Below are 20933 nucleotides of genomic sequence, written 5' to 3' on the forward strand. Positions count from 1 at the left end.
AGGGAACACAGAAGTCACAAGAAGTACATCGAGTGTAGTTCGGGGAGACTGCTTCAAATTGTATTTGTGGATCGCTCCTTTTATACAGTTTCTACCCATAGGATAACATGATACACAATAGTTTACAACCTGGTTCCCACAAGTCGCTCTCAGAGGGGTCGCTTAGATCACTTTGAAACACACAAGATCCGGAACATAAGTGCGGAAACATTTGGCGGTTCCCAACTGTAAAAACCCATCTTCCCACCATTAGCAAATTCCAATCAGCAGTAAAGTAGATCGAAACAGGAACGAAGACAGGTGCAGAGGAAGACGGAGACAGTGGGGAGATCGGAAAGGGTGTAAAAGGGGAGTGTCGAGAAGCACGAGATACAGGCATCAAAGGGACGTGCCTAATGAGATGCACGGCTGAGACAATAAGCCCGTGCGGCAAGATGAGCCTCGAGCGGCGCCATCTGCCTTACAGTAGCATCCCCCTCGTCATAAAGACACTTTCAAAGAACATGTGTCTTCCGCAAATATCTTGGGAGTCCCAGGGTCGCGAAGCGGACAGCGTCCGTTCGCTGGCTACTTGAGGGCAAGAGACAAAATGGATGCCGTATCTAAGATGGAACCCGTGGGTACAGATGACAAACCCACATAACAAACGAACGGTTTAAGTTAGCACAGCGAAACTGCGCACACTTGCTAAACTCGTCATTTGCGGTTCATAGATACTAGACTCGACCATATTCGTGTGAGTCGAAAACACCACTTACAATTGTCACGGAACCTCAGACGCTCCTTTTGCCCTCATGTAGGCAAGCACTAGTCGGAATCATACTCGATATTCATCAGACCATCAAGATGTCGTTGTAGCATAGCTCTGTCCAACCGAGTCCCCTTGGTAACAGATGGTTGTCTCATACACGTTGTAGCACAGAGGCCACATAAGGCAGGACCACACTGCACACAAAGGCAACACGTGAACAGGAACACTACCACAACCCCGATGATCGTCAGAATCTTCCAACCCCAAGTCGACACCAGGCCCCAAAACCAACCAAGTAGCGTCCAATCCCCTACATCCACGTGTATGGATTCGGAGATCTTGTGCAACCTCGAGATGGCTTGATAGACAGTAGGAGCATTATCTGGAATGAAAATGCAACAGCTCGAATGGATCACTTTACATACCCCACCGCGATCTGCTAAGACAACATCTAAAACCATACGGTTTTGTAATGTCATAAGTCTCTCCGCCTGAAGTTCTGTGGTGATATTACCAAGGGCACTGGCAGTAATGTTAGCTGTCGATTCTACCACTCGAGTCAAATGTCTCAGGTTCCTACTATTAACCATAGGTCCCCAAAACGGGAGGAAACCCTTGAAAAAGTCTCCTGCCTCTTGACCGGCAGTATCCTCTTCACTAATTACGCCTCGTACAACTCTAGTCTTGTGGTAATCGGCATCTACAGTAAACGTCGGAGGCAACAGATTTGCAACAAAACATGAGCCCATGAAGTCTGCGGGCAACCATGTGTATGCACGATCATGACAGATGAAGTACGTACCCTTGGCAGCCAGAAGCACAGGGATCGGGGACATTGACAGAACGTAACTTTCAGTGCAAGCACTTACTCCAAGTGAGGCTTGCGAGCCACGACCCACAAGACAAAGATTACCAGTGTGGGGTACGACCCATATTGGAGACGAGCTTTTAAGCTGCTTTTCATTAGTGAACGTACTATATTCCCCTTTATTCGGTGCCCTATAGGCTTGTACCTCTGCCTTAGGGATGAGATAAGCATCATGGATCTCATCTTCCAAATCCTGTATTATCATCGATACCACCCACTGCCATGAGGTAGGACCCGGTTTGGGGGAACGTTCTGGAGAGGGGTGGAAACCTAGTGCGCTTCGAAGCATTGTTTGGTATGCTCGAGCTGACCCTTGGGAACTATACGGTAACACCAGATATGGAATTCCCTTACCCGTAGTATGTGGCATCAACCCACACACCCAACAATTAGTAGTGTTAACCACTAACTGATGCTGATGGAGGAGCTGGATAAAGGAATTGTTGCGGAATTCTACACGTCTAGCCTGTTCGTGTTCTGGTAACATATGAAAGGAATGAGGAGAAGCAGTAGAAGTAATGTTAGGGTAAGGAGTAGGAGTAGGGGTAGGAAGTAAGAAGTAAGACATAGTGTAATACACCCCACCCGCCAAAAATGCGGAAGCAGTTAAAAACAGTACAAACAATTGGAATACAAAACATTTCGTACGACTAAGTTTCTGCAGTTTGACTCTATACGCCTGCGTTCCTTCCAAATCGTTCAGCTTCAAAAATGCCATTTCCCTATGACCGTCCGCAACGTTTCTTGACGCACTTCGTTCTGTGCAGCAATAGTCAATTCCCAGGAGTTCCTAGGAACCGACGGCCTTTAACCTAGCGTCAAGACCTACTGTCCAGAAGGAAGTACGCGCGCGGCCCTACGGCCCTCAATACACAATATGTATTTTATTTAGCACAAATAATTCAGCTGTGGAAGGAAAAAGATACAAGAAAAAAATCTTGATATATGTACAAAACAATTTTCAGTGATACGAATTGTTCACAGTTGATCAGGGGAAACGAAGATATTGCAGTTATCAGTTTCAGCAAAGCAAGAAAAAATTTATTTGTCCTTAGTATGAGAACGCAAAGAATATCGATGTTTCCCGGGACGTGTCTGCTCGTCGAACAAAGGATCTGTCGAAGAGACAGCGTCCTGTTGATCAGTTTGCTGATTTGGTCTTGAATCTTTTGCTGACAATGTTCCAACAATGGCTTTCTGCTGCGCTGAGTGTTCACCAACAAGTTGTGCGTCACTGAAAGGTACAAACGCCGGCAATGTCGCTGCTTCTGTTGACGCAATGCCTTTCCTCACCCACGGGTCTGCCGGCAAAGGAATAGGGACTCGCTTACAATGGGTAGCATGTACCCAGTTCTTCCGTCCCTCAAGACGAACGGCAGTCCTCGTGGCCAAAAGCACCTGGTGAGGTCCAACAAAGCGGGGGTCCAGATTCTTCTTGCGCGAAAAATTTCGGGTGACAACCCAATCACCAGGCTGGAGCTGGTGGCCTGGACCCTCCGTCTGCGTCGGCAAGGCGTCGTAAACCTGTTGATGAATTAACCTCAGTTTAGCAGTCAAGTCATGTAAGTAGTCAATCAACATCGGGTACTCAAGATCAACGAATATACCTGGCCTAGGAACCCCCCACACATTCGCAGGACGGCCGAACACTATTTCATAGGGACTAAGCCCTATTCGGGAGTGTACAGTCGCCCTAGTTGACAGTAATGCTAGAGGCAAAGCGTCAGGCCACGAAAGTCCAGTCGTAGCCTGGATCTTCGCTAATTTTAGTTTAAGGGTGCCATTGTACCCTTCAACCAATCCAGCTGACTGGGGATGATTGGCGCTGTGGAATTTCTGATTAATTCCAAGGCCCTTACACACACTCCTCATCACACTTCCAACAAACTCACTTCCGTTATCTGACCACACGACTCTAGGCATTCCATACCGAGGAAAGTATTCCTTCAGTAGGATTTTCGCAGTAGACAAAGCAGTATTATCTTTGAGGGGATAGGCCTCGATCCATCGGGAGAATGCGCAAACCACAACCAAAACGTATTTCAGGTTATTGCATCGCTCCATATGGATGAAGTCCAATTGGATCACCTCAAAGGGATACGAAGGAGGAGCAAAACTGCCAGGGGGAGTTGGGGTTCCTTTGCCAGGATTGTACATTATACACACCATACAATTCTTCACCAAACGTTCAGCACACTTAGTAATTCCATCATTCTTCCACACATCAGCCAACAACTTGCAAATACCTTTCGCGCTAATATGTGCTAACCCATGTGCCATTTGCACAACGGCCAGTACATACGCATCAGGCAACATCCATCTTTTCTGATCTGACAAATCAATCCAGCAACCATTCACATCCAACCTTCCCGTACTTTCTTTCCACTTCATCTTTTCAGTGTCGGTGGCCTCATTCTGAATTGCTTTCACACTCTCTATAGTATTCTCACACATACTTGATTCTGTAGGCCACCTAACCGAATTCGTCACATACATTCGAGTGCTAAGGTTCCGGGCAGTCTCCTTAGCAACCTCATCTGCAAACGCATTACCACGACCAACATCATCCGTCACCTTACGATGCGCACTACATTTAACAATTGCAACTTGAGCAGGCAAAGTCAATGCATCCAAAAGATCGTTCACAAGCTGGCCATGCTGTATTTTCGTGCCATGTGACGTCAAGAAACCACGTTCTCGCCACAATCGTCCGAAACTATGCGCTACACCGAAAGCATACTGACTATCGGTGTACACATTCACACGTTTACCTTTTGCTAATACACATGCTCTAGTAAGAGCGATCAGCTCTGCAGCTTGGGCAGAATTCTGATTCAATCTCGCAGTCTCAACAACAGTATTCAATGTCACCACAGCATAAGCAGTAGTCACATCACCATTCGGCAATTTAAAACATGACCCATCCACATACAGGATGCCATCCGGGTCTTCCAATGGGGTGTTTTTAAGGTCCACACGACCTTTTGTTTCCTCCTCTGTACGCAAGTAGCAGTCATGTTCTGCTACTACGTCTGACTCTGCACTAATTGGTAACAAAGTTGCCGGATTTAGGACATTACAACGTTTTATCTGAATGTGGCTTGCCAAGAGCGTCAATTCGTACCCAGATAACCTCGCACTCGTCAAGTGCTGAGTTTTCGTACGGTTCAAAAGAGTATCGACTGCATGCGGAACCATCACCGTAAGCATATTATCCATGACCAATCCTGATGATTGTCGGATGGAGACCGCAGCTGCCGCAGTTGCTCTCAAACAACTCGGCAATGCTCTAGCTACTGGGTCTAAGGTCGAGGAAAAATATGCACATGGACGTTGCTTACCACCAAAAGGTTGCGTTAAGACGCTTAAAGCACAACCTTCCCTCTCGTGAACATATAACGTGAACGGCTTGCTGTAATCAGGGGTACCTAACACAGGGGCCGAACACAATGAATCACGTAATTCAGAAAAACTTTTCTGACATTCTTCCGTCCATGGTAAAGGAGTCGAAACATCCTTGCACGTAAGAGCCACCAATGGTTTCGCTAGCAATGAAAAATTAGGAATCCACTGCCTGCAGTACGATGTGATACCTAGAAAGGCACGCACATCTCTTTGGGTTTGTGGCACAGCCATGCGCGCAATCGCTGCAATTCTCTCTGGGGTCAATCTCCTTCCCTCCTTTGACAATAAGTGACCTAGATAGGTTACTTCTTGACAACAATATTGGAGTTTAGAAGGTGACACCTTGTGATTTAACTCACAGAGATGTTGCAGCAACGACACTGTAGCAATTTTGCAAATGTCCTGGGTATCAGCAGCCACCAATAAGTCGTCGACGTATTGGATTAAAGCCGCACCAACCGGCAACCTAAACGCATCTAGTTGACCCTTCAAAGCTTGACTGTAAATCGATGGACTTTCACAGTAGCCCTGAGGAGCGCGTTTGAACCGGAAGCTACGTCCACCAAGAGAGAAACCGAAAAGGTCCCTGCTCTCTTCGGCAATCGGGATGCTGAAAAACGCATTTTTCAAATCAATCACCGAAAACCATGAAGCCGTAGCTGGAATCAGAGTCAGTAGCGCCGTAATGTCAGGCACAACAGGGAATTGAGGAACCACAATTTTATTCACCTCCCGTAAATCAATAACAAAACGATAAACAGGCGGTTTGGTAGGATCAGTACGTTTAAGAATGGGCAGTACAGGACTATTGCACACGTTTCCCCGAGTTTCTTCAATGACATCTTTCTCGATCAAATCATAGATGATCGCTAACAAAGCTCGTTCACCATCCAGGGAGATACGATATTGGGGAATACGTGGCAATCGCACATTCTATTTCAACTGAACAACATAAGGGGAGATATCAAGTAGGCCCACGTCGTTTGGACCCGTCGCCCACAAAGATGCAGGAAGAGAATCCAATTCCGGTGGAAGCTTATCGAGGGACAAGTACATGGGAGAGACTACCCTCTCTCCTAACGTAAGCTTTATACCCGCAGGAGAACAATACAAAGTCGCATACAAGCGTTTAAGCAAATCCAGACCCAAAACATTTTCGCCACAACCAGTAGACAAAATCAATGGAGCTTCGAGCTCACGTGGCCCAATTTTAAGGGGCAAAGGGCGCGAAACTGGATTGCTAACGGGGGCGCCAGAGAATCCAACGGATACATTTGTTAAGCCAGACAAAGGTGCGCCAGGGAGTTTCGAATGTATGATAGAACTTTTCGCTGCACCAGTGTCCAACAGAAAAAGCTCAACGACGCCCGATGTAGCAACTGCGACGTAAGGCCCTCTCTGATCAACCGGAACTGATACCACTCCCTCTCCTTGTCTTTGGCTGTCCTAGTAATTACTATCGTCAGTTCCCTGATCGACGTAATAATCGTCTACATTGTACTGCGCAGATCGTCCTTGCGATGATCCACGTTGGTCGAAACAATTATTAGAATTTGACGAGTTATCAGAACAGTCGTTCTGAGCACCACGACCTCTACCACGTGATGCGTTCTGTGAACCACCACGACCTCCTCTAGACGAATTACCACCACTACGGTCATTTAAAGCAGGACAATTGAATTTAATGTGTCCCTCCTGTCTACAATAAGCACATTGGTTGTACCCCAACGAAGATCTCTGAAAAGATGAATCATTACGCGGCTGCGATCGATTTGATTGCGACTGCGATCTATTCTGCTGAGGCGCATTCTGATTAGAACGCGGCGGATATGCTTGTTGTAACAACACTTTAGTTTTCAGCTCTTTCGTCTTTTTATCGGCACGGTCATTTTCCTCTTTTTCTCTATTTTCGTAATATTGTGCCGTAGCCAATATCTGAGCTGAGGTAGAAACGGCCCACGCACTTTCTGAATTCTTCAATTTATTGCACAAGTCGGGCAATAAGTTCGATACAAATTTATCCACAAACAACCTCTGTCCACCCTCAGTACCCATATCCTGCCCACTATGATCGACGAATGTTTCCTCGAACCTCGTAAAGAAGTCTGAAACACTCTCATCTTTCTTCTGCTTACAGGCTGACAACTTGTCCCAATTTACCCTCATAGCTGGCATAAGCGTTTTCATTAATGTAATGATTCGCTGGGGAAGAAGTTCAATCAACTGATCGGGTTTAGTAGCAGCCACTTGTCCAGCGTCTGCCGCTGTAATGGCAGCCCAATCACCACCTAATTCATTCGCGTGATCTTGGTGACGAATCTTGGCCCATACCGGTTGCGGCACGACATTGCCAAACAACATGTCGATATCGGCCAGATTCATTATCGTAGCGTCTACGAGCTGCGATAATTCTTTGTAATACCCCGCAGGATTTTTGCGAGGATCAGGCAAAGTTTGTTTCACCTGAAGCACTTCCGATCGTTTCCAAGGGAGGTGTATCCATACTCTCTGGAAATGTGCTGGTATTGGAGCATTAGCATTAGTATTATCAGCGGGTACCCAAACTGGCGGAACTTCTCGCATAGGATATTGGCCAGACCCATCTCGTTGTTCAATGTCCTCAACGAACAATGCATGAGGAATAGGAGCAGGACGAAGAGATAGCAACCGTTCAATAGCACGTCGGACATTAGTATCGACTATCAGTCCAGTTGCGAACTGAAGCCGGAGTTCAGACAGGGCGGTCAGCACCTCGTCAGGCGCAACAGCCGCTATCTGATCATGTAAGAACTTGCACATTTCATCAAACACATATCTCTGAGTAGGTATGTTGAATTGATCAAACGTTTCGAGGACAACACGAGGTGGATTTCTAACAGGGTTTATCATCCAACCCATCGCCATATTATATAGCGCAACACGTTCTCTATTACCAGGAAGCTGGCTACGTCTCTGTGGACCATCAGAACCTGCAGACCCAAAAACAGGTCCGAGCGACTGAAAGAAGTTTGTCGCAAGGGGAGAATCACGAGTACGAGTAGAGGGAGAAGAGTAAGACACAGGACTAACAAGAGAAGGAGTAGAGACATTAGCAACGACAGGGGTTAACAACACAGGAGCAGTAGCGTGAGTAGGAGTATGTGGAAGCGGAGGAGCAGTAGGAATAGACACAGGCACAGGAGCAGGAACAGTCGGAAGAGCGGGTGCAGGTTGAGGAATAGGCGGAGGAATAACAAGTGGGGGAGCAGGTACGGCAGGGACCACAGGAGCTGCGGTACCCTGTACGTACGGAGGTGGCGACTTCATAAGATAGGACATTAAAGAATCCTCAACTGCCTCTTCCTTCTTATCCGACTCCGTAGACAAAACAGGATAGCATTTGTCTATGGACATACGCTGTAATCTCTCAAACACTTCCTTATCCTTATCCTCCTTATCACGCTGAAACTGCTCAGCTTTCTTCACTATAGTAGCAACAGTATCTCGCTGACTACGTTTATTTTGTCTGATCTCTTTCTGTCGGGCTTCTTTGCGCCAGAACCGAAAGGCATCAAACATGGCCGGCCTTGATTTACGTTCGAACAACTTTATTTCCAAATTATCTAAGATCGACGCTTCGAAGCTACCGTGAGGTGGCCAACGAAGATCGCCGTCTTTCTTTGTATATTTGATCCAATAATCGTTAAAAGCAATCGGGCCTAGCCCATGTTTGCTATATAGGTCATAAGTAGGAGTTCCAACCGGAGGTATCGGACACGAGTCCTCCAGCAGGGAATCCGCACCACAAGGTCTAAAGCAACTGAACAAAGTACTGCGACCAGGCATCTTGCACACTAGCCGAGTTTCACAAACTTCAAGGGTTACGGGATTTCGGGATTTACCAAGTCCCAGCAAAGAACTAAACCCTCGGTCTTTGGCGGCTGCAGTCGTCAAACAAATACAACAACAACAAAGTACGCTAGCAAAGTGTCACCGACAAAAACACTCACACAGCGTGTACAACAAAGACACCCGCTAAAGTGTCTACAACAAAAACACTCGCTAAAGTGTTTACAACAAAGAACTCTGGGAGCGACCCACAAATACTTAACTCAAAGATCAATGGCGTCCTCAGGAAGGCCCGTCAATCGTCTCGCTATACCAAGGTCTACGCCAGGCGCCAAAACAGGTCTACAGTCAGGGTAGCAGTCCGTCGCAGCCGTTAGGAGGCGGGAATCTTCGCGGGAAAAGTCTTCGGGCCACTTATTTCGACAACAGGATCGATGAAGCGGGGTGCACCTTCCCTCGGAGATTTCACACGAAGTTCCTCACGATCGTCAGGCTTGGACCGGTACCACTGATGCAGCCCCACGTTGGGCGCCAACTGAAGGACTGGGTTCTTTTGGACCCAGCGGTGCCAGGGCACAACACCTGAAACCTTCGTGGGTAACCTGCTCCGGCGTACAAATCACAGAGACACGGGACACTTCCTTCGGCGTCAAAGAGTCAAGGTTTATTTACTGCAGGGAACACAGAAGTCACAAGAAGTACATCGAGTGTAGTTCGGGGAGACTGCTTCAAATTGTATTTGTGGATCGCTCCTTTTATACAGTTTCTACCCATAGGATAACATGATACACAATAGTTTACAACCTGGTTCCCACAAGTCGCTCTCAGAGGGGTCGCTTAGATCACTTTGAAACACACAAGATCCGGAACATAAGTGCGGAAACATTTGGCGGTTCCCAACTGTAAAAACCCATCTTCCCACCATTAGCAAATTCCAATCAGCAGTAAAGTAGATCGAAACAGGAACGAAGACAGGTGCAGAGGAAGACGGAGACAGTGGGGAGATCGGAAAGGGTGTAAAAGGGGAGTGTCGAGAAGCACGAGATACAGGCATCAAAGGGACGTGCCTAATGAGATGCACGGCTGAGACAATAAGCCCGTGCGGCAAGATGAGCCTCGAGCGGCGCCATCTGCCTTACAGTAGCATCCCCCTCGTCATAAAGACACTTTCAAAGAACATGTGTCTTCCGCAAATATCTTGGGAGTCCCAGGGTCGCGAAGCGGACAGCGTCCGTTCGCTGGCTACTTGAGGGCAAGAGACAAAATGGATGCCGTATCTAAGATGGAACCCGTGGGTACAGATGACAAACCCACATAACAAACGAACGGTTTAAGTTAGCACAGCGAAACTGCGCACACTTGCTAAACTCGTCATTTGCGGTTCATAGATACTAGACTCGACCATATTCGTGTGAGTCGAAAACACCACTTACAATTGTCACGGAACCTCAACCCCCTTGGCTACCTGGAACTGATGCATTCTCTACATCATGAGCCACTAAGATATTTACCAGGTGTTTAAATGTTGGACTCTATCCTTGTCTCAACTTTCTGTCTGCACACAAGCTTCTCAATTATTGAAAAGTGCATGAGTCATACTTAGAAGGCAACCTTTGGTTGTCCTCTTGCAGAGGTCCACTAGGCCCTGCTTCCAAGGACATTGCTAGTGAGGTGTGGTGTGTGCACCTACCTACATACTTGTTTTCCTACTAGAACCTCTCTAGGAGTTGTAGTCAGGGTGTGCTAAGCCCTTACCACCTACAACTACTAAGTTCAGTAGAACTTATGTATATATAAGACTTCATATCAAGGTACCTGTAGGTACATATAAATCATCTTTCAGATGATGACTCGAGATTATTTGGTAAAACAATTGCAAGCTCTTATCCCAACCGCTGCACACCAATGTGAGAGGTTAGCCTGGCATATGATGTCCACTAGTTCTAGTGGGCACCTTGCACCAGTCTAATCAACCCTTATTGATGGTGGTTGTAAAGTCAACCTTATAGAAAGCTATCCTAGTGGTAGCATGAACCAGCAGTCTCAGGCTAAGACTTCAGTAGGCGAGTTAAGCAATTTGTTTTACCAATTATAATCCCTTGAGTACCAAATGAAAGGACACCACACAAGGTATTTATCAAATATATATGTATTCAATCTAAATACAACCCCTCTGCACTCTTTATGAGGTCAGAGGTAAAAATACAATACGAGTCACACAGTTAAATTACAATAAGTTGCACAGTATCAGTTATGCCCTAGGGGCCTCACAAACCATATACTAAGAAAGTGGTATAAGAACCACAAGAGAGTTAGAAATCAGACCTGGGGCCTGTGGAATCGCTGGGGCTCCTCTAATCAACCAAAGGTTAGGAAGTAGGAGCCCCACGGGAGACGCGTGGAGTGTCTAAACACAGCCGCGGGTTACCATTGACTTTCAATGGGAAACGAAGAAGTTACAATTATACAATTTAAGGACACTTCCGGATAGACTAGGATGGAACCCTTTTAAACTAGGATACTTTGAGAGTCAACACTCACGGGAGCACCGGAGTACTTGTCTTACCTCACCCAGGGAAGCCTGGTGCATAGGTCTCTTTTTGTGTCAGGTTTCGTCATCGTTTTCTATGGAGAGCTGCAAAGAAGTGCTGCAGGCGACCAGAGGAAAAGTCTCCAGGTGGACCCAAGGGTGGATCGAAGATCTGAAGAACCTGAAAGCAGAAGAAACAGAGTCTGGGTCACTAGCCAGTGACCAGGAAGGAACCAAGCGATGTCGGGAGATTTCAGGTGAAGTAGTTGAACTTGTCTCTTTAGCCACGAGGTCCAGGAGGCATCGACGATGACCAGGCACTGGATTCGAGCTGTCCCATGACAGATCTAGTTGACTTCAGTGTCGGTATCCGGATTGGACCCAACAAGCCTTGGCAACTGCAACCCACGCAGGATGTCAAGATTGGCTCTGTTGCAGGCCAGCAAGGTCTGTGGTGCTTCTCCTTTTCAGGGAAGCTGAAGCAAGCCTGTTGCAACCAGGAAAGTGAATTAGTTTTAAAATGGAGTCTTCAGGGGGCTCACTAGCCAACAGACTAGGAATCAGGAAGATGCATCAAGCTCAAATGCAAAAGTGGGGCCCACGGAACACTCGCGGAGTGTGGGGGGCTGGACTTTGGTGCAAATGGTGCTTACGGCTGGGGCGTCAAGCACCCCAAAGCACAGCTTTGAGATACCTCGTTGAAGGAGTGCAGCTTGCAAAATGCAGGATGTCCAGGAGTTCCGGTCCAACGTCTCTCGTGTCCGCCACGTGTCTCAGCTTTGCTGTGGATGTGGGTCAGAGAAGTCTGGAAGTCCAGTTTTTGTGTTGCAGATTCTTCGGGATCCTCGAAAATGCAGACCAGCAAAGTTGCTGTTGGTGCCTGTTTGAACAGGGTGGTCACTCCTTGACCACAAGGGAGATATCTTGTATCTTCCAGTCAGAATGGAACGTCGAAGGTCCAGGATATGTCTTTCAAAGATTCGTTCAGGGTAATCTAAAGTCCTGGGGACACAGATCCTATACTTATACTAAGGATGGGGGCTGAACTACCTGGCTGGGTCCCTCCTATGGGTAGACATGAGATGGGGGTGGTTACACCCCTTTCCCTTTGTCCAGTTTTGCGCCAGAGCTGGGGCTGTGTGCCCCAGCAAACTGTTTGAACTGGGCTATGCATGGAGCATCTTGTGTGCCCCAGGCAGTGTCTAGAAGCATTCACTGAATGGAGTTGCCAGTACCTCCCTGGACAGGAAACCTATTGTCCATGCCTCCCCTGCCGGAGTTTGGCCCAGCAACAGGAGGTCAGACTTGTGTCTGTGGCAGCAGCATCCATTTTGTGATGCTGAGGCTCTGTTTAACTTTAACCGAGTAAAGCAGTAACTACATGTCTTCTCCCTCTAGAAGGGTGGAAACTTACCCCAGCCACCAGAACTGGTGGGGGGGGGGGGGGGGGTAGTATTCCAAATTGTTTGACACCTTACACGACATGTTTCGATAAAGCCAAACCAAAGCTAGCATTAACCGCGAGGCTTATAAAGCACTTAAGAGTATATGGTATGGCTATATCATAGAACAGCTATAAGGAGATGGTTCCAAAAGCTGCAGAGGGGGTCAGCTCATGCTAGGGCCCCCTCTCACATAAAACCAAGCACTCTGCCTCCAGGATTGTGGAGGCCTACCATAGGAGTGGCTTATAGGTGTCTATGTGTCTATATATAAAGGTAGATATAGCTATACTATATCCAAGTAAGGGGTGATTACACCACCTTACCCAGGCTGTGTGAACAGACCTGTGGTGTCAGTTTGGAAGGCAAACCAAGGGTGGCACAATACATGCTGCAGCCCCTAGTAGGCCTAAGGTGCACCTATGCCCTGGGTACCTATGGTACACTATACAGGGGCTCACAAGAGTGACCCAGTAACCAATCTGGTATGTGCCTAAAATACATGGAATCCATTTTATAGAGAATGCAGATAGACTGGGGCCCTGAATAGCAGGGTCCCAGGCCAACTAAGTCGAAAACCAGCAAAACACCAGGAAAAAAGTGAGGGTAACCATATAGTCTGCCTGTACCCTGTAGAAAGGTGGAATCAGAGTGACCTTGAATATTAGATAAGGTGTACCCGGCCTCAGAAACAAAACTCACTCCTTAGCAATTTACTGTCCAGCTCCATCTCCTAGGAAAATTCGAAGATGGGCGTGCATTCATTGGTTTCGAAGTGTACATAATGTATTGTTATGCTTGCTGATGTCAGTCCCTCTTTAGCACTCCTAGCGACTGGGCAGACAGGGCTCCGCTCTGAGTGTACTTTAAATAAACTGTTATTGGTTTGTATTCTTTACTGTGTGACTGACTCTTTATTTATATGGAAGGCTGAGAGGTGGTCGTGAGTGACCAGAGTGATCCTAATCTGGCCACTTCCTTCAGTTGGCACCCGAATAGGGACTCCTTCGGGTGACTGACACATCCCCTTCCGTGGATGGAGGAGAGGTCGAGGCCATCGTCAGGTGAGATGGACAGATCAGGGATCCCTGTACGAAGAGTTCCTGATACTCACAGCTGCCCCTTCTGTCCGGCCAGATGGTGCCTAGCTCAGTGATCATCCTGAATGGAGTCTTGAACGAGGAAACCCTTGGATCTTACGGTTTGGTCTGAAGAGTCGGCAGTGGAGAATAATTTTGTTTGACCTGCATATATCAGGTGAATTAGTTTTGGTTCTTTGTGGATATGGTTCCATTTTGGTTTGTATTTGGTACAGTCTAAGGGCCATCTTTGGAGTAAAAGCAATTGCAATTGTTTTGCTAGGGATAAAATAGTGAACTTGTTTTCTTTTGAGAATGCCTAGTGATAGCAAATTGTTTTTCTTGTGCTGTCATTGTTGTTCTGATGATGCTGATGCTTGATTGAAAGAAAGTCAGCCAGCGCCTAAAGATGGCACGCCGAATGTATGTGGAGCATGGTCTTGGCCCTATTATGTTTAGTACATTATGACACAGATATATGAGGGACAATGTCGAGTTGCAGTAGCCGTTGATGGGCACTTTAGATGAACAAAAGATTGTGTATTTACAGGAACAGTTGTTTTAGAGACAAAGTAGGCAGACTATGTTTGATTTCCTTAGAACATGGCAGAAAGCAGCTAGACAGTAGTGGTTGAGGGCAGAAAAGGAGACCCAGAAAGGGAGAATGCAGACATCGACTCAGAAGGCTGTAGAATATGATGGGGAAAGACAAGAAAAAGGTGTTGACTGTGATGATAGAAGGTTTCAATTACAAATTGATAAATCATATGTGGTTCAGGTAGAAGATTATGCTTTTGTGGAGGAATTGGATACTCAACCCCCGCCTCCATATTCCCCACAAAGAATATATCCCACTGTTCCAGTGCCCTCACAGCCGCCTGTTACAGTTGCTTCCACTGTCTCTGTCCCTGTGTCTACTGTTGGTATTTCTTTGGCTGTGGCTTTAGCTCCTCCTCCTATTGTTGCTTTGCCATTTGTGGCAACTGTTAGTGCCCCTGCCACCCCTATTGTCTCAGCATCCCTCTCGCCAGCTCTTTCTCCTGTGACACAACCATAAGAGACGTTAGGGCATGTTACTTCTGTTACTTCTCCCACAATGCTTTTTCATCCTCCGACATTAGTCAGTAGTGGGACGCCGGAACATGTGTTTGAGGATCGGGATTGGACGAAATTCAAGGAGCGTATAGGACCGTTAGTGCGATATGATGTGACAGATGATGAGAAACAGGTGTAAGAAACTGGCTCTATATATACTGCACCAAAGTGAGGTATAGTGTGTATAGAGTCCAAGGGTCTCCAGAGGTTTGGCAGAGGTTAAAGTTAGATAGAACCTTACGCTCTAAAGTGGTAGCTTAGTCAAGCAGTAAGGCAGTATCAGCGGACAGTGTAAAGCATTTGATGTACATACTCAGTCAGCAAATGGAGTCACACACTCAAGAACTGAACTCTAGGCCAATTGTTTTGTATAAAAAAAATATACTGTTGTTTTATTTCTAGAACCAAGTAAGCCTGGTACAGGAAATCATAAAAGTACTTTTCAGTAGTAAATTACTGGTATGAACACTGTTCAAAATAGCACTGTAAATTGCAATGGTTTTGGTTACAGTTTTAAGAAAGCAGTTTGCAACACATTGCAGGTATAGTACATTCTAATTAATGGGCTTTTTAAGTAAACTGCAGTTAATTACATTTCAGCTTAGTTTTGCTAACACAGGACTTTATCCTAGATTCAGCCCTGGGACATTTCCAGAAATCAGGTGAGTAAATGCGTTTTGGTTAAAGGTACGACTTTTATAGAATATTATTGCATTTCAAAAGTTGACACTTAAAAACTTTTTCACATATCACCAATGTGATCCTATGGGAGGAAATTCACTTAGCAGGTAAGTTATGCTATCAATACTTTTTCTTACTCTGCTGGATCCTGGATTCAGCACTGGGACATTCCCTGAAAATAGTTGAGAAGAAGCGTTTCGGTTATTCGGCTGATTTTTAAGGAATACTGTAGTTTTCAAAAGTCGACACTTAGAAACCTTTTGGGAGAAAAAGTGTCAATGTTATCCATTTTGGAAAAATTAGTTATCGGTTTCAAGGTAAGTAATCGGTCTTCTGAGTTAGGTTTCTGGGGTTAGACTCAGGGGTCTCCCTGGGTCAGTGATGCACTGTTGTTGCACCCTCAGTGGCAATCGGGCGGCCGGATGCAGAGTGGTGAGACCCAATGTTATCCTATAGAGGATAGGGGGCTCCGGTTGGTGGCGGCTGACAAGCAGGCCACAGGGTTGTGGGAGCAAAGCTCCTAGGGTTAAGCTCAGGGCCAGTTGGGAACCAAGTTATCACATGAGGGGCACCCTCAGCAGCGCTAGTGCAGCCGGGTGTTGGGTGCTGTTTTGAGGTCGGGTACCCTGTTGATTTCAATGGGGATTCTCCGGGACAGAGAAACGCTGCCAGCTCGGGACGAGGATCTTCCAGGAGTGACCACTACTTCGAGGGGTAAGTTGGGATGTAGAGGGATGGTTAGGTACTGCTGGGTTGGGCACACAAGGCCGTGGTGCATCGGGTACAGGGGTGCCTTTGGACGTCGGATTTTCTTACCCGCTCTGGTTGCGGTAGGGGGGTCCTCTGGATTGAGGCTGCAGGCGGATCTCAGGTCAGAATAACCGGGAGACCTCCTCATGGTGCTTGTTCATTCAAACATGGGCTGGGCTTGCCTGGTGCAGAGTGTGCTGGATTTGCGGTTTGTGGTGGCACCAGAAGCTGCAGTTTAAACACGTCCGGTGTTCACAGGAGAAATAGCTTGGAAAGTGAATGCAGGCAGGTCCTCTGGGGTTTTTGAGGTTGCTGGCCGCTGGACATGCCGGGGATTCGCAAGAGCAGGAGCAGGTTTGAGGGGAGACAGGTCTGTAGGGCTGGGGCCAAGTCAGTGGGCGCCGTCCTCTTGTTAGCGCTGCAGGGCTTCTAATCCTTCAGTTCTTGTGGTTGCTGGATCAGAGGAAGGAAGGTTCAGGGAGCCCCTAAATACTAAATTTAGAAGCGTTACAGGTATTTAAAGGGCAGGGACCAATGTGTCCCTTCCCTGGGGTGGGAACACCCCCTATTTTGCCATACCCCAGTGGGAGGGGGGCAGGAGCCTGCCCTTGGTTGGCTGGGTCCCCCATCCTCAAGATGGCAGAGACTCATGGTTGTGCTTCACCTCGCCTCCCCACCTTAAAGTGAGCAAGAGAGGTGTGCCCACCTCTGCCAACTCCACCATTGTTTTTCCCACCGGGTCTCCCGCCCAAAATGGGGGGGTGGAACCAGTGGGGCCAGTTGCTGAGTACAAGTGTTCTGGAGAGGCTAACAAAGGCGGCATGCCTTTGAAGCCTCTCCTTCGTGAACCCTGCCCATCCTGGGGGGAGGAGGCTTGGCACCTCGTCCCAGGATGTGCATTGCTTCAGGCCCCAGAGAGCAGCAAGCTCTCGACCCAGGGGTCCAGAAACATGTCTCAACTACTGTACGCAGCGTAGTAATAAATCCCCAGATGGCACTACAACTGCTGCGTGTTTTAAGTGTGGTTGGGGGGGCGCACAGCGGGTTGTGTTAAGTTTCTGTTCTACTATTTTCAAGGTCGGGTGCTACATACAGGTGGCGTGTCCGTCCGGCACACGTCTATGATATATGTGGTTAATGTGTCACCATATGACTTGGTGACATCCCTGTGTCTTGTGCACTCCTTTGGTGCTCGGGCAAGCAAGCTTCCACAATACAGGTTGTTTTCACAATTTATTCGTGTGTCATCATTAGTTTCATGATGTAAGGCTTCTTGTTCTTATTTTACATGTTATGCATTTTCGAAACGGCACCAATGCATTTCGGGTAGTATACCCTTCGTCAGGGAGCTTGTGTACCCGGTGTTATAGGGCATTAATGGTTAATGGGCTCCGTGTTCTGAAGGCTGTCTTCTCCGACGCTTCTCCTCCCCGTGAACCAGGAAGTGAGTGTGTTCACAGGGAGGAGAAGTGTCGGAGAAGACAGCCTTCAGAACACGGAGCACATTAACCATTAACCATTAACGCCCTATAACACTTGAAACTAAAGATGAAACCACATCTTGTAATTTAAAACATGAGCCATTGACATAGTTCCCCTCGTGTGTCAGATAAGGGAGCATCAGTCAAGTATCCCCATCCTTTCATCTCTTCTTCCTTCTGGAAGATACAATCATGTTTATCAATCTCATCACTCTAAGAAGGAGGGGCAGTAATGTGGCTGGATTCAGAGTGGCACATCTTTTGATCGTAATATGTTTGGCAAACAATGTTAATTCATAGCCAGTCAGATGTGCACTGGTGAGGTGCTGTGTCTTTGTCTTGTTTATAAGTGTATCCACAGCATGGAGTACAATGACTGTGAGGTAAGTATCAAGTACGAGTCTAGCCAATTGTCTTATTGAGACTGCCACAGCCGTGACCGCTCTTAGACTGCTCGGGAGGGCTCTTGCAACAGAGTCAAGCAACGGCCGTATGCTTATTTTTCAGCTGTTTTTATCTCCCAATTTTTGTGAGAAAATAAGAAGTGCGCAACCAACCATCTCATCTCATGGACGTACAACACATCAGGAGTGCCGAGTACCAGAGCAGAACAGAACGCAGGTTTCAATTTCTCAAAAGACTGCTGACATTCAGGCATCCAAGGCAGGGGCTCATGCACATCTTTAGTGGTCAGTGGCAAGCAAGGGTTTGATAAGTAAGGAGTAGTTAAGAATCCATTGCCAACAGAAGAAAGTGATACTTATAAAAGGGTGTACATCTTTCTGAGTTTATGGGATAGGCATTTTAACAATGGTACTGATGTGCTCAGCGGTCAATCTCCTACCCACCTTTGACAGAAGTTGACCTCCTGTCGACAGTACAGTTAAGTTATCGCTTCATTTAGCTCGACATGGACATACTGAAATTTAGAAAGAAAACATGTATTATCTTTACAACCTTGTTCAGTGTCTGAGGCAATAGGAAGATCGTCAACATACTGCATCAATACATTATTTGTGGGAAGTGACAAAGATTCCAACTGACCTTTCAATGCCTGGCTATAAAAACTTGGACTCTCTGTATAGCATGAGGAGCACAACAGAACCTAAAGCTTCTACCAGCTAAAGTGAAGCCAAACATAAAACTGCTATCTGAATAAATTGGAATACTGAAGAACGTGTTTTTCAAATCAATGACCAAAAAGAATTTAGCAGAAGAAGGAATCATTGTCAAAAGAGTGTTATTGTCAGGGACTACAGAAAACTGTGGAACCACTCTTTTAGTAACTTCGCATAGATCAATCACAAAACGATAAACATCTTCGTGCTCATCAAGAGAACTTGAAAGCATCCTTTTAAGAATTGGAAGAATGGGGCTATTACAAATATTAGCAGTCATCTCCTCAACCACTCCTTTCTTAATCAAATCCTGTCTAATTTGTAATAAGGTTCGCTCTCTTGCCTGTGGCATTTTATATTGAGGGATACAGGGCAAAATAGCACCGTCCTTAAACTGTGTCGAAACTGGTGTTATCTGCAGCAGTCCCAAGTCAGTATCGTCTGGTGGCACATCATTAAATTCAACAGGAAGAGGTGCATCTTTGGTTAAACACTGTTTAGCATGTGCTACATCTGGATCCATTGTCATATAGACACCTTCCGGAGAACAATAAATCATAGCCCATCAAATTTTCACCACAATTAGATGTCAGCAGCAAAGGCGAATCAGAGGTGAAAAGACTATTGGTCAACGCAAGGGGGCTTGAAATGGGGCTTACAACCGGTATACCAGAAAAACCTACAAAAGCATTATTATGGCCAGACAGAGCTGTCCCCGGGACCTTATTTAGAAAAATCGAATATTTTGTCGCACCTGTGTCCACCAAAAATTCCTTAGTCGAACCTTGTAGTTCCGCTGTTACGTAAGGACCATGCTGGTCTACAGGTATCTGAACTGGTCCCCCACTCTGTCCCTGGCTGTCCTAGCTATAAGACATTCCTGTCACTTTATCCATATCATAGTCATCATGGTAGTACTGCTCATCACGAGGGTCATTGAAGTAATTATTATCAGAACGACCCTGTGAGGCTGTAGCATTCTGTGCCTTTTCAGCCTCACCAACTCCATGACCCCGTCCACGAGAACCTCAACCTCTAGGGACTGCTACCTTTTACAAAAGCATAGGACACTCACTACACCAATGACCCTCCTCCTTACAGTATGCACACTGATTTGGCCCCAAAGGCGTAGTGTTTGGCAGCCTACTAGTGCGTGGAAGCTGTCGGGCAGTACCAACACGTCCTCTTCCATTCCCTCTAAAAGCCAGCTGCAACAACACCTTTGTCTTTAAATCCTTATGCCTTTTCTCTGTCCTCTCATTTTCCTCATTATCCCTATGTTCATAATACAGTGCCATATTCAGAAGGGGAAGAGATGGACCAAGTACTCTCAGAAGCCGGCAATCGAGTCACAATTTCAGGAAGCAGGTTAGAAACAAATCTATTATCCAACAACCGAACACCTCCCTTAATAAAAAAAATCCTGCCCACTGCAATCTAAAAACTTACCTACAAACTGAGTGAAAAAGGAAGACACACTCTCATCTTTCTTTTGTCGACAAGCCGACAATTTATCTCAATATACCTTTCTCTGCAAAATAAGGGAATGCATATAAGAAATAATGCAGCCTGGCAAGGCCAACATTTCTGCTCGGAGCTTATCACCTGGCTTTCTCTCCCGGTCCCATGCTTTAATTTGATCCCAAGTACCTCCCAATTCCACAACATGATCTTGAGTGTGCACCTGCCTCCAATTATCAACTGGTACCAGTAAACCAAAAAACATTTCAATGTCAGCAGGAGTCATTACAATGGCAGAAGCAGATTGAGTCAATTCTTTATAATATGCAGTAGGATTTTTTCTAGTGTCAGGCAAAAGAGTCTTAAGAGACAAAACTTCACTTCTTTTCAATGGAGTATAAACCCATTGGTCCTGAAACCTGGCTGCCACTGCCGCTCGAGTGA

This window comes from Lissotriton vulgaris, chromosome 11 (assembly GCF_964263255.1).
Source record: "Lissotriton vulgaris chromosome 11, aLisVul1.2, whole genome shotgun sequence".
Classification (NCBI taxonomy): Eukaryota; Metazoa; Chordata; class Amphibia; order Caudata; family Salamandridae; genus Lissotriton; species Lissotriton vulgaris.